This window comes from Apium graveolens, chromosome 4 (genome assembly GCF_009905375.1).
Source record: "Apium graveolens cultivar Ventura chromosome 4, ASM990537v1, whole genome shotgun sequence".
Taxonomy (NCBI): Eukaryota; Viridiplantae; Streptophyta; class Magnoliopsida; order Apiales; family Apiaceae; genus Apium; species Apium graveolens.
The window spans coordinates 91,332,743-91,339,899 of NC_133650.1; the positions used below are offsets into that span (position 1 = coordinate 91,332,743).

The following is a 7,157-nucleotide window of genomic DNA, read 5'->3' on the forward strand; positions in this document are numbered from 1 at the left end:
TAGAGAATCTCGATAGCTTCGCGTGGACTATTGAATCGTCGAATTCTAAGGAATGGAACTCAAATTACAGCAAAAACAAGAAAATGAGGTCAAGGAACAGAAGTTTGGCACGCCCGCGCAGGAAGCGGTGCGACCGCGCCATTTTGTCAGAGAAGCAACGCGCCCGCTCGGGAAGCGAGGCGGCCGCGCGAGGTCGTTTAGCCAGAATCCTGTTTTGAGTACGATTTTGAGATTTTGCGAGCCCAGGTCCACTAGAAGCATATATATCTATAATAATTCATTTTTAATAACAAGGAGCCAAGAGAGAACATTAAGATGGCCTAGAGAGCACAAGACGGCTATAGAGAAGAAGACTTTTGTATTCTTTAATGTAGTTGTTACTTTGATGCTTGTTTTCGATTTATCTTTAAACCCTAGTACTCTTATATTGTTTATTATCATGTTTTCATTGGAACCTATGGTAACGATGAGTTCGATTATGAACTAATCGTTATCATGGGGTTCTAAGGGATTTTTATGAATTTCAATATTTAACTATTTTATAATCCTTTGTGTGTGGTGATTTATGGTTTCCTAGTTTGGTTGTGCTTATTCGTCTTTGATGCGTAGCTAACATCTAAGATTGTTTGTTAATCTCTATTGAAGCGACAATGAATATAGAGGTTTAGAACTTGCCATGCTAGCATAGTTTTATATATGAATTGACATACATAATTCATGGGTAATTTTAACCATCTTATTCACCCTATGTAATCAAGATAGATAACTTGCTATTCAACCATTATGTTTTCAATCTTTATAGACATATAGGGATTAAGCATAATTGTGTCTATTCAACTTCTATCTTAATTGTGGATGTTTGATAGTAGGGTATATGTATAACAAAAGTTAGCGTATACTAGTTTTGTGTTATCTGATTAGTTGTCATCACCATCACATGCTAGGGTTAAAGACATAACTTTGAATAAAGTATTTATTGAAGTTAGAATCCCATGTTTATTCTCATATAAGTAATTCAATCTTTATTCTCTCAGTTAATGCTATTTAGTATAATCTCTTAGTTAAATAAAAATTCAATTTATTACTTGTCTTAGCATTGAACGATAATCATACATTGTTGCATAGGTGCATAATATGAAATTAACCTAAACCAGTCCCTGTGGGAACGAACTTGATTTATATCTTATACTATTTGTGATCGCGTACGCTTGCATGTATTTTCACATTAGAATTACAGCGAACCAAATTTTAGCGCCGCTTTTGGGGATATCGGTGTTAAATTTAGTTTATGTGCTTGGCATCAGTGGTCATTAAAGTTCACTAACTTAGATATTCTAGTTACTTGTTTACTTTGTTTTTGTTTCAGGTACTCTAGAAAGCGTGTATGCGAATGCGTTCTCAACCTCGTAAGGAAACACTAGGCGAAGTTGAAGAAGTGGAAAACAAAGTTTTTGAAGAAGAGGAAAAAGTTGAAGAAGAAGTTTTTGTTATAATGGGAGAGCCAGCAGCGAATCCGAAAGCTTTAATGGATTATTCTCAACCAAAGATCAATGACATTCAGTCTAGCATTGTCAGACCAGCCATTCCGGCTAATACCTTTGAAATCAAGTCTAGCACGATTCAGATAGTGCAGAATTCAGTCCAGTTTGGGGATTCTCCAACGGAAGATCCCAATATGCACATTAGAGATTTCATCGAGATCTGTGACACTTTCAAGTTCAACAATGTTTCTGAAGATGTTGTGAAGCTGAGGCTTTTCCCATTCTCTCTGAGGGATAAAGCTATGTTTTGGTTGCATTCTCTATCAGCAGGTTCTATTACTACTTGGGAGGATCTTGCTCAGAAGTTTTTTACTAAATTCTTCCCTATGACGAAGATAGCTACAATCAGGAATGCTCTTACTCAATTTGCACAGCAATCGGCATAATCTTTATGTGAAGCTTGGGAGCGCTACAATGAGTTGCTTAGGAAGTTTCCTCATCATGGAATTCCTGATTGGATGATCATCAATTGATTTTAACGGTCTGGGAGCACAGTCAAGACCCATGCTCGATGCAACATCAGGTGAAGCCTTATGGGCTAAGAGCTATAATGAAGCTTATGAGCTAATCGAACTGATGGTTGCTAATGAATATCAGAATCCAATCCATAGATTGCCTCAAGGCAAGGTAGCTCTGGAGGTGGATACAACTACGACTATAGCTGCTCAGCTAAAGGCGTTAACGATGAAAGTTGATTATTTGGCTAACTATGGAGTTAATCAGATAACTAGTGTATGTGAGCTTTGTGTAGGTGCGCATGAGACGGAGCAATGTGATATATGTAGTGAACCAGCACAGTTTGTGATCAACTTTCAGAGGTCGCAATAACCATTTCCTGCCACTTATCATCCTAACAACCATAATCATCCTAACTTCAGTTGGAGCAATAATCAGGGTGGTGTGCAACAACCTTATCAGCAGTTTGGAGCGAAGCAATTCAACCCTTCTGGTTTTTAACAACAGTATGTACCAAGACAACAACTCCAACTTCATCAACAACCGCATGGAAGTTCCGGTCAATCTACTAATGAAAAATCTGAATTGGAGGAGTTGAGGCTGATGTGCAAAACCCAAGCGGTTTCTATCAAGACTCTGGCAAATCAAATAGGGCAAATTGCTAATGTTTTGTTGAACCGTCAACCATGAACTTTTCCTTGTGATACAGAAGCTAATCCAGGAAAGAGGAAAGTCAAGGAGCAGTTGAAGGCAATCACATTGAGGTCTGGAAAGGTCGCAAGCCCCCAAATTCAGCAAGACGAAGATTCTGAATATTCTGTTCAGAATGCAGGTGCATCTGCACCTTTGCCAATTCCAGAAAATGAGATTGTAGCTGAAAAAGTTGTGCCTAAGGATGCCGAGGTGGAACCGAAGAATAAACCTATTGAAAGAAACCCTCCAGAGGGTAATACAGGGGATAAACAGGTCTACCCACCTCCACCATATTCTAAAAGACTTCAAAAGCAGAAGTTTGATAGGCAATTTTCCAAGTTTTTGGAGGTTTTCAAGAAGTTGCAAATTGACATACCTTTTACTGAATCTCTAGAACAGATGCCAAGCTATGATAAGTTCATGAAGGGTATTCAATCTTGGAAGTTAAAACTTGAGGAGTTGGGAATCGTTGCTCTAACAGAAGAGTGTAGTGCTGTACTGCAACAGAAACTACCTCATAAGCTTAAATATCCAGGAAGCTTCACGATACCTTGCACCATTGGCAATCTGTTGTTCGACAAGTGTTTGTGTGACTTGGGAGCTAGCATCAATTTGATGCCCTTGTCCATTTTCAAGAAACGTGGTCTACCTGATCCAAAACCTGTGAACATGTCTTTACAACTGGCTGACCGTTCCATCACTTCTCCGCGAGGTGTAATGGAGGATATATTGGTTAAGGTGAATAAACTCATCTTCCCTGCTGATTTTGTCATTCTAGACTTTGAGGAAGATAAGAGGATTTCTATTATCTTGGGAATACCATTCTTAGCTACGGGCTGAACTCTTATCGATGTGCAAAAGGGTGAACTAACCATGAGAGTTCAAGGTCAGGATGTCACGTTCAATGTCTTCAATGTAATGAAATTCCCCACTTATAAAGAGGAGTACTTTAAAGTAGAGCTGGTTGACTCCGTAGTGACTTCGGAGCTTGATCACTTGCTAAGGACTGATGTCTTAGAAAGAGCCTTACCGGGGGATTTTGATAGTGAAGATGAAGAAGGGGAAGTGCAGATGCAGTATTTGAATGCATTCCCATGGAAGAGGAAGTTGGATTTGCCGTTCGAGTCTCTTGGATTGGAAGAGCCGAAAATTCTCCAAAGCGTCTCAAGCCATCTATTGAAGAAGCTCCTACACTTGAGCTCAAACCACTGCCTGATCACTTGAGGTATGCTTTTTTAGGTGATGCATCTACTTTGCTTGTTATTATTGCATCTGACCTTTCAGGAAATGATGAAGATAAGCTCTTGAGAATTCTGAGAGAGTTTAAATCAGCAATTAGATGGACTATAGCAGATATCAAGGGAATCCGCCCTTCTTATTGCATGTATAAAATTCTACTTGAGGAAGGAAGCAAGCCAGCTGTTGAGCAACAAAGGAGGCTAAATCCTATCATGAAGGAGGTTGTGAAGAAGGAAATTCTTAAATGGCTCGTGGGTGAGCCCGGTGCAGTATGGGCCTAAGAAAGGAGGCATTACCATTATAGCTAATAAGAAGAATGAGCTCATCCTTACTCGGACGGTTACAGGATGGAGAGTATGCATGGATTATCGAAGGCTGAATAAAGCCACAAGGAAATATCACTTTGCACTTTCATTCATTGATCATATGTTTGATAGGTTGGCTGGTCATGAGTACTATTGTCTTCTGGATGGATATTTGGGATATAATCAGATTTGCATTACTCCAGAAGATCAAGAAAAGACCACGTTTACTTGCCCATTTGGCACTTTCTCTTTTCATCAATCTCTTTCGAACTTTGTGGTGCACCTGCTACTTTCCAGAGATACATGATGGCCATTTTCTCGGATATGATTGGCACTAATGTGGAGGTATTCATGGATGACTTTTCCGTGTTCGGGACTTCTTATGACGAATGCTTGCACAATCTTGGGTTGGTGCTAAAAAGATGTGTTGAGACCAATCTGGTGCTCAATTGGGAAAAATGTCACTTCATGGTGCAACAGGGTATCATTCTTGGGTACAAGGTATCTACCAAGGGTCTTGAGGTGGATAAAGACAAGGTGGGGGTCATTCAAAATCTTCCTCCGCCAATCTCAGTTAAAGGATTTCACAGTTTTCTTGTTCATGCGGGTTTTATCAGCGATTCATCAAAGATTTCTCCAAAATCTCTAAGCCGTTGTGAAATTTGCTGGAAAAGGATATTCCCTTCAAATTCGATGAAGAATGTCTAGCTACTTTTGAAAGCTTGAAAAAGAGTTTGACTACACCGCCTATGATTACTGCACCTGATTGGAACCAGCCCTTCGAGATGATGTGTGATGCTAATGACTATGTAGTTGGAGCAATTCTTGGCCAGAGGAAGTAGAACATTTTCCATGTGGTTTACTATGCTAGTAAAACCCTTAATGGTGATCAACTGAATTACACTACTACAGAGAAGGAGTTGCTGGAAATTGTCTATGGTTTCGAGAAATTTCGATCCTATTTGCTTGGGATAAAGGAATTCGAGCTGGAAATCAAGGTCAGAAAAGGTACAGAAAATCAAGTAGCAGATCATCTATCACGCTTGGAAGATCAAGGTAAAACTTCGGAGGATAAGACGCTGATCAATGAATCTTTTCCCGATGAGAAACTTTTTGGGGTACAAGAAGAAGAGCCATAGTTTGCGGATATTGTGAACTATCTGGTGAGTAATGTTATTCCCCCATAACTCTCTTATGCTTAAAGGAAGAAGTTTCTACATGAGGTGAAGTGGTATCGATGGGATGAACCGTTCTTGTTTAGACATGGAGCTGACCAGATTATCATAAGATGTAATCCGTATAGTGAGATAGAGGGAATCTTGCACGACTGCCATTCTACTGTGTATGATGGACATTATGGTGGAGAGAAGACAGCTGCTCATATCTTTCAAGCAGGGTTCTTCTGGCCTACTTTGTTTAAGGATGCTCATCATTTCGTTTTGTGATGTGTTGGTAATATATCCTAGAGAGACGAGATGCCTTTTAATGTGATGCTCGAAGTTGAGATTTTTGATGTTTGGGGAATCGACTTTGTGGGGCCATTTGTCTCGTCCTTTAACAATCGGTATGTTTTGTTAGCGGTTGATTATATGTCCAAATGGGTCGAGGTGAAAGAATTACCAAGCAATGATGCTAAGGTGGTGATTAACTTCCTTCATAAGCAGATATTCACGCATTTTGACACTCCGAGTGTCATAATCAGTGACGAGGGATCGTATTTCTGCAATCGCAAGTTCACTGCATTGGTGGAAAATTATCACGTAAATCATCATATTGCCACAGCTTACCATCCCCAAACTAATGGGCAAGCTGAAGTGTCTAATCGGGAGATTAAACGTATCTTGAAGAAGGTGGTGAGTTCATCAAGAAAAGATTTGTTAGTCCCTAACAATGCAACAAGAATTACAGAAGGGGGGTTGAATGGAATTATTGAAACTTTTTCTGAATTATAAAATGTTCGAACTTAAGATATATATATATATATATGACAGTATTTTGATTTGCAAAGTGCGTAATAAAAAGTTAAATATGAATCAGAACACAAAGTAATAAAAAACGCAAGTTTTTAAAACTTTCTGGTGGATTTGAATGTATCCACTAGATATATATATATATATATATATATATATATATATATATATATATATCAAGAGAACTCTGTGAAGCTTGAATAGCTCACAGCTGCTTACAAATAAGAACAACTAAACTTATAGAGAAATGCTAAGGATACAGCTTACAACTGTTTCTCTGAGAAAATACTTGCTTAGTCTTCTTGTTGTTCTAATTGCTACTCTTGGTTTATATATCACCAAGATTACACAATAATAAGACAAGATAATAAAATAAAACCTATCAAGTCTAATACTATGCTATTTCATTACTCTATTCCAGCATCTTTGAATATCCTCATAATAGCATGGAAATGGTAATGCTTCTTTATTCTCAATAATCCAGTTGAATAGGCTTCCACATTCCTTTTGAATACACTCGACGCATGTGACTGTGTTGTCATTATCAACAGATGTCCAAATTGATTATCCGTCGGGTACATGATCATCCGTCGGGTTGCCTTATTGATCATCCGTCGGGTAGCTTTGTTGATCATCCGTCGGGTAGCTATTTGGCACTTGACTTCATTTCATTTATGCAGAATTACAAGACATCATCTATGTACAATTAATCAACCTATTCTGCATATCTAATTAAAGTCAACATGACTTATATGCTACTACAGAATCTAAACAAAGGTGTTTGCAGAAATGTGCTTCGTGACTTATTATTACACAAGCTACTCACTCAATGGATAACAAATCATCATCCGTCGGGACTATATTGAGTCATCCGTCGGGACTATATTCCTTATCCGTCGAGTGCTACATTTTTTCACTAAGTTAAGTCTATTAAGGTGTTTTGTTAATGAAAT

General features: G+C 38.6%; 1 non-coding gene across 1 annotated transcript; it reads right to left on the minus strand.

The window, feature by feature from the left end:
- Positions 1–1,882: 1,882 nt before the first annotated feature.
- LOC141723172 (small nucleolar RNA R71) lies at positions 1,883–1,989 on the minus strand. Its single transcript, XR_012576161.1, has one exon. It is a non-coding gene; the product is annotated as a small nucleolar RNA R71 (small nucleolar RNA).
- Positions 1,990–7,157: the final 5,168 nt, after the last annotated feature.